Source organism: Leopardus geoffroyi, chromosome A1, assembly GCF_018350155.1.
Source record: "Leopardus geoffroyi isolate Oge1 chromosome A1, O.geoffroyi_Oge1_pat1.0, whole genome shotgun sequence".
Lineage (NCBI taxonomy): Eukaryota > Metazoa > Chordata > Mammalia > Carnivora > Felidae > Leopardus > Leopardus geoffroyi.
This window is the reverse complement of record NC_059326.1, coordinates 202,578,973-202,586,761: the sequence shown is the minus strand read 5'-3', so window position 1 is coordinate 202,586,761 and position 7,789 is coordinate 202,578,973.

The following is a 7,789-nucleotide window of genomic DNA, read 5'->3' as shown; positions in this document are numbered from 1 at the left end:
ACCAGGCACACTTCTGTCTCAGGACCTGGCAAATGCTGTTCCCCTACCTTCAATGTTTTATTCGCACCTCACACAAGTGTTTACCTTAGGTGATTTTCTCAGTAAAGCCTTCCCTGATTACTTTGCATAAAAGGCAACCCCTACTATTTCTATTTTCTCCACTGCTCTCGAAACTAAGTGGCATGCTCAATATTTTACTTATTTGTTGATTATCTCTCTCCCTCACTAGAATGTAAGTCCATAAGGCTTTATTCACTGCTGTGTCTCCATGACTTAGAACAATAACTGACATCTAGTCTTATCCAGTAAATTGTTTATGAATAAATAAAATAGATATAATTTCTCCATTTGAGTTAAGAAATATCTAACAAAAGATAAATAATTTTGTAATTACATAATTATTTCAAATCCCGTTTTTAATACAACTAACTCAAGGCTTAAGGAGATATTCTTATCAGGTGAAAAAATTTCTCATTCTACATTTTCTGTGGAAATATTGCATTATAGAACCAGAGTAATTTCATGACAAATCATATAATAAGAATGAAATTACTGAGTCAGTGTTATAAATGAAAATTATTTAGGTGACTTAATGCAAAAGAGAAATGACCCTAAATTTTAGGTTTGATAGTAACGACTTTTTTCTAGAAAACAGGAGAGAAGAGATGTTGGTATATTACATGGACACTAAACAGAATTTGGGTAAGAAAAGTCCCACTTATGAGCAGTATCTTCAAACACGTTAACTTTTCAGTAGAAAACTAAAGTGGCAGTTTATTATGTATTAGAAGTTGATGAAATTAATAGTAGATTATATTTAGGTATTTAAGTGTGCAAAAGATTAATGAAAGGTCTTTGTTCGTCAGAAGCTTTGGAGGTAGTTAAATGATACAAATCAAGGTACTCATCCCAGACCATTACTTGATCAAACTGCTCAGGAACAACAAGGCTTGGAAATAAGGCAAATTAGTCATCCCAAGGGCAGTCTAAAAAGTCAGAAACTCAGAGATTCACAAATTATCAGAGCCGAAAGAAGCTTTAGGCAACTACAGTCCTGATCCTAGAGTTCAGTTCAACTAACTAGTGCTATGTGTCATGAATTAATGAAAAACACTTTTTTATTACTAGAGGCTGACTTTGGATGCACTAACATAAATCGGGAGTACTGGTAAGCGATGACTGGAAAATTATGAATGAGCTTTCAGAAGCCGACTTGCGTAAAGACAGAAACTTCTTAGGAAAACTCATACTAAAAAAGAAGCCAGGTGCCATGAACCTGAAGCACTAAAACAGCTGTAAAAACAGCTGTGAGATAAAGAAGGACGTCGTGATTTTGAGACGGCATTAGTATCCATTACTTGGCATCACCCTCGCCCACATCATGGATGTCTGAGTATTCAGCAGAGAAGAAATAGAAGAACAGTTCACTAACATGTCTGAAACATAAGGGAAATGGATTACTGTCATCTTTATAGCAGGGTAATACTTTAGGGGAGAGGATTACCCTTTCTAGTCCACACCTACTCAAAAGTCCTCAAATATGTAACTGCCACACGCATAACACCAGGCAGCCTTAACAACACAATGGCGACTTGGCATGGGAACTGTGCCCTCGGAGAGGAAGGAGCAGTCATGGAGTCCAACTGGAGATGTCTTGTCTGTCATGCAGAGACAGCTCACCGCAAGGTCTTCCGTGCTCTGTCGAGCAGCAGCACTACAGAGACTGGACTTGTGGACACAAAGGCAACCACCCCTTGTGGATTCTCAGGAAAGTGTAGTCGAGAGAGAAGTGAATACGAACAGAGAAAACTTGAGTTATTTCTAAAGATAACCTCCAATTTACTCGCCAGCTGGTAAATAATGTGGAGATTTGGGTTAGATAAGTAGCTTTCCCTCCTCTCAAAACCAGGCCTACCATGAAAATAGTTCTCTGTGTGAAGACTGGCAAAGATCTGTTGTTATCATTGACATCATTGAACATACAGGTATCTTCCGTCCGATGTGCATAAGTATAGTTGTGTAGGAAAAATCTGGGATGACAAGACAGCATAGTGATCCTGTCCTTAAATGGCGTTACTTAATTAGGAAGAGAGAAATAATTCCCCTTCAAATGTGTGTGTATGAATTTAAAACCCAGTAAGTAATATCACGTCAGTTCTAGTTTATTTAGATTAATGGGAAACAGCAGTTAGACTGTTAGACTGGTGAGGTTGACTTAAGTGATTTTTTACTTCTTGGCATCCACTTCTTACCTAACAACCTTCCAGTTTCACTTTGAGTAGAGCCCTCTCCGGTTGAGCTGGCTTGGTGGCAACCCTGTATTCAGGCCTCCGTCCTCCCCCTACAAAATGTAAGATGAGGTGGTCTTAAAAAACAAATCTCTCTTCTCCTCATTCCAGGAGAGCCAAGGGAGGAACACATGATCTGAGCTCTCTCTCTCTCCTGGGATTTTTAATCCTGGGATTTTGAATCCTGAGTAGAGTTGCCATAAGGACAAAAAAAAAAAAAAAAAAAAAAAAAAGAGTACATATCATTTTGCTTACGTATTCCAGCAATGGCACATGAATGAGGCTTTTAAGCTCTTCCTGCCTCAAAAATAACCTGGATATACTTGGTTTCTGTACTCTCCAAACTGATTTCTTCAGCTTTCTCTTCAATCTTGTGGATTTTCTTTTCGCTAAAGTTAGTTTCTGTGGCTTGTAACCAAATATCTTAAATACAGATACTGGGCCGTGCCAGAAGTGGGTGGTACAATATGAACTATTGTGGTCTATATGTTTGTGGCCCTCAGAATTCATATGTTGAAATCGTAAGCCTTAAGGTAATAGAATGAGGAAGTGGCCATTGAGAGGTGACTGGTAAAGAGGGTGAGTCCTACAACGGGATTCGCACCTTCCAGAAGGGGCTTAGTGAAACTCCCTAGCCCTTCCTCCATGTGAGGACACAGTGAGAAGTCAGCAGTCTAGAACCTAGAAGACAGCCTTCACCCAAACTCGACTGTGCTTGCACGCTGACCTTGGACTCCCAGTTCCCAACTGTGAGGAAGAAACATCTGTTGTTTGTAAACCATCAACTCTGTGGTATTTTGCTATAGCAGTCAAACAGACCAAGACATAGACTATCAGGGAGACATGGAATATTTGAAACTGACCATATTGCTGAGACAGAACTAAAAGCAGCAAAACTCCCATTCATATTCTTGTAATGGAATCTAGAAACTCCGTACCAGGTAAAGTGGCAAAATAGCTACTAAGTGCCTACCTGTGGACACTCAGCACCACTTGCCCCTTGAGAGCAAGACTGGAGAACCAGGTAACGAAACTGCTATGAAACAACATAACTAGCATATGGAATTTCTAGTTTATTGTTTTCATAGCACTTACCATATCTGAAATATTCTTTTTGTTTGTTAAAATTGCTAGTTTTGTCCTTTCCGTACTAGGCTATAAACTCCATGAGGGCAGAGACTTAGTCCATTTTGCTCACTCTAGAGTTCCTGGTGTATGGTAAGTACTAAAGAACATATGTGCAAGAAATAAATTCCAGAACAGGGACATAGTATGTCCGCTTCTGCCAATGTGCTCATCATTAAGCCAGTATCTCTCGGCCGTAAACTGGCCTTTCTATACTTAAATCTGGGACTCCACAAACCACATTTCTCTTTTTTACCACTATGGTTAGTCTCTTTCAATAGGTAGGGTTGGAGGGGACCAGAAAGCTAGAAGAGAGAAAAGGAACACATTTCTCCTGTTCATTTCTTATTGCTGTCCCCTTCACATAGCAATGGTTCTTTGCTATTTCTAGTAGCAGCAGTCTATGCTAGTTTGTGAATATTTTACACCCCATGGCCTCCCAAGCAAGTTCTCTCAGAGCTTCAAGCACCAGTTGAGAAGGACCCCTTCCTCAGGGGTCAGAGCCCAGCATCCAAGGAGGGTGAGTGACAAGGGAGAAGTTCAGTCCTTGCTTTACACAATTCCAGTATGTATCAATCAGGTATAACAGCAAAACTACAGGCCTGATGAACAGAGACATGATTTTAACCAATGTCTGTGTTGGCTAACAGGTCCCATCAAACTTGGATCTGCTTCTGAAAAGGTGGCAAATGAAGGTTTAACACAAATCCATATAACAGTAGGCCCAATGGAACCATAACCGTGATTATTTACCCACTTCCTATCTGTTGCCAAAAGTCCCTATTGGCCCAAGACGGTGGCTCACACTTACTGCCCCAGTGTGTTCTTAGATTCAGAATTCGTCCTGAATTTTTCCTTTTTTAAGAAAGTATGGAGCACATTATTAATACCTGCAGTAGAATAAATCAGGAAGTGTTTGAGAAGTCTGCCTCATCTAGTAGTAGTATCTGAACTGTGTGCAGTAAATTGAGTTCTTACTGTAGTGCCTGGTTAAATCCACCAGATGACCAGAAACAACTTGCATATTTCTCCCCACTGCATTTCAGAGATGACGCATCTAACACCTCCTTTTCAAAGACAGCATGAAGGCATTCACTGATAAAACAAGTTTGCTTGGACATGAGAAGCTAGGAACACCTAATGCCTTCAAGCCTCCAATGAGAATGGAAGAAACAGGCAATGATCTTGCTAATACCAGCCCCTTGGTATACTGGTTCATGCACTGGTTCCATGCTGGACCCTGCTAGGTGCACAAAACCACCAAGGAGCGCTTGGTGAAGTCAAAGTAATAACATACAAAAATTTCTTTATGAATATGATGTTAAACAAATGAGATAATACTGAGAGGTTCTATGATGCTATAGCATCTAAAACTTGGCAAAATAGTAATAACATAACAAAATCATAAAGCATAACTCATAGAAATAACATTGATGAGTTTTAACTTGTAAAATCTTAATTTAAAATGGTACTGTTCTAGCTGAGAATAGAGTATATACCTTTGAAAATATTTGGGCAGAAATATTGACACATCAAATGGATAAAATCTCCCCAAAGTAATTATTATTCTTGATTTCTTTTTAAAATTTATAAAACCAACATAATTGATACTATACACAGATACAGAGTGTTAAATTTTTACAAATAATTGTATTTTTGTAAAGTGCTTTGGAAAAGAATTGTAATTCCAGTAATATCATAAAATGAATTCATTAGTTAATTATGCTCAAAAAATTACATAATTTAACTTGTAACTTCTTGGTGCCCCTTTTCTCTGTTAAAAGTGTCCAGTTTGTATTTTGACTGAATGGTTGGCTAGAACCAGACTGTCTGGGCAATAGGCAGAAGCACCTCAGTAGACTCCTAACCAATAGAATAAGCTGTTCTGGTAAGAACAGCCAAGTCTAGCCCTAGAAAGTCCTTCTCCCAATCAAAAATTTAAATCAAAAAGGGCTAAGTGGGGGGCGCCTGGGTGGCGCAGTCGGTTAAGCGTCCGACTTCAGCCAGGTCACGATCTCGCGGTCCGTGAGTTCGAGCCCCGCATCGGGCTCTGGGCTGATGGCTCAGAGCCTGGAGCCTGCTTCCGATTCTGTGTCTCCCTCTCTCTCTGCCCCTCCCCCGTTCATGCTCTGTCTCTCTCTGTCCCAAAAATAAATAAACGTTGAGAAAAAAAAAACAAAAAACAAAAAAAAAACCAAAAAGGGCTAAGTGGTGATGGGCATTAAGGGAGGCACTTGTTAAGATGAGCACTGTGTGTTGTATATAAGTGATGGATCACTAAATTCTACTTCTGAAACCAATATTAGCTTATAGGGTAACTAACCAGAATTTAAATTAAAACTTGAAACAAACAAACAAAAAGTACTGTATTTAAAATAAAAAAGTCATAGGAATCTTGTGCTACTATTAAAATTGGAAAGATGCAGAGCCATGGATTTCTAGACTATCCAATTTACCTCTCTAGTTGTCAAGTGCAGAAAAAAAAAGGGGGGGGGTGTCTTGGAGAACACAGGTGGTTACTGTAAACTTAACCAGGTGTGGTGATTCCCATTCCAGCTGCTGTTTCAGTTGTGGTCTCACTGCTGGAGGAAATCATTATAACCCCTGGCATATGGGATGCAGCTGTTAGCCTAGGGGATATTTTCCTTCCTAGGTTCGATTTTAAAAAGTCATGACAGCTCCAAAAGAAGTTCATGCACTTTTTGATCACAGATTTCCCTGTATTCTGACACAATCTCCATTACACAGGAGCATTTTTCAACACTTACTTGTATCCTGAAATAAGAAAAGCATGAGATACTACCTTTGCATAACTGTAACATCAGATACATCTATGATTTATTTGACAGCCATCCATCCTAATATCTTCTCATAGTACTAACTTGAATCTTTCAGTATTTGAAGTATTGTTTTCATTTTATTTGAGAGAGAGAGAGAGAGAGAGAGAGAGAGAGAGAGTGCAAGCAAGGAGAGGGGCAGAGGGAGAGAGAATCCCAAGCAGGCTCCACATTCAGTGCAGTGTGGAGCCCGACACGGGGCTCAATCCCAAGACCCTGTGATTATGACCTGAGCTGAAATCAAGAGTCGGACAGTCAACCTACTGAGCCACCCAGGCGCCCCAGTATTTGACATATTTAACACTATTTTTAGCTAAACTGATTTTCTGGATATTAGACAGCTAGCTGACTGAGGCCCCTCTGGATAAAATTACCTATTGTCATTCCAATTGCCCTATCTTTCCAGTCTTTGTCTTGATTTTTATTTATATATTTATCTTTCAATGAGACAGAATGTGTGACAAGCATTTGTTTCATGCTTTTAATTAGATTCAATACAAAAGTAGAACAGCTGACTCAGATATTTATCTTGTGAGCCTGATTGATGCTTTCATGAAATCATAGTGTGCTAGATGAAGACTGCTGTCCCAACTCAACAGCAATGATAGTGGTATTTGTCTTTTCAAGTGGCATCATTTAACTAAGGAATAAGGAAGGCTGGCTCTCAAAACACAATGCCTGCCAGGAACCCGAAGTGCACTTCTGAGGGGTAGCTTCCTGCCGACTATTTGCTGATAAACTTGGAACTGATACACTGCATACATCAATTCAAATTTAGCTGCTTCAAAGATAAGAACATTTTAAAATAATACTGTTCAGAAAGGAAGACTGATCAAAGAAGATGGGAAGTATGGGGTCATAGCAGGGTAAAAGGAGAGAAATTTCAGAGGGATTTTTTTCCCCTATCAAGACTCCATTGGTTTTTTTCATTTCACCATTCTATTGCATCACCAAAATCACAGTCTTTGGACAACATGAGTATCAGCAGTTACAATATAAGAAGAAATTCTAAAAACTGAATTTTTCCAAACCCCAAGTTTGGATGATGTAGAAAGCTGTTAATAACAAACAGATTGTCCCATGAAGGTTTCAACATTCATTAAAAACCAGCCATGTTCTAGGTCAGAATTGGCAAATACTTAGCAAAAAAAAAAAAAAAAAAAAAAAAAAAGAAAAAAAGAAAGAAAGAAAAAGAAAAGAAAGAGAAGAAGAGAAAAGAAAAAAGTCACTCCTTTCATTCGTATCTTTGGAAATTACTACATTACTAATAGATCATGGCATTATGCTTCACTGAACCCAGATGAGTCCTAGATAACTTTTTTAATAGCACACTGGGAAGACCACTCCCTGGTTATAGGTATCAAACAATATAACACTTATCTCCTTATGGATGAGATATGGAATACAGAACACATTGTTTCCTTTCACCTACCCTCTGTCCCCACAGCATCTTCAGTAATCTGGCCATGAATTCACAGGGGGGAAAATGAAACACACATGAGAAAGAAAGAGGATTTTTCACAAAGCTCATCTGAACAC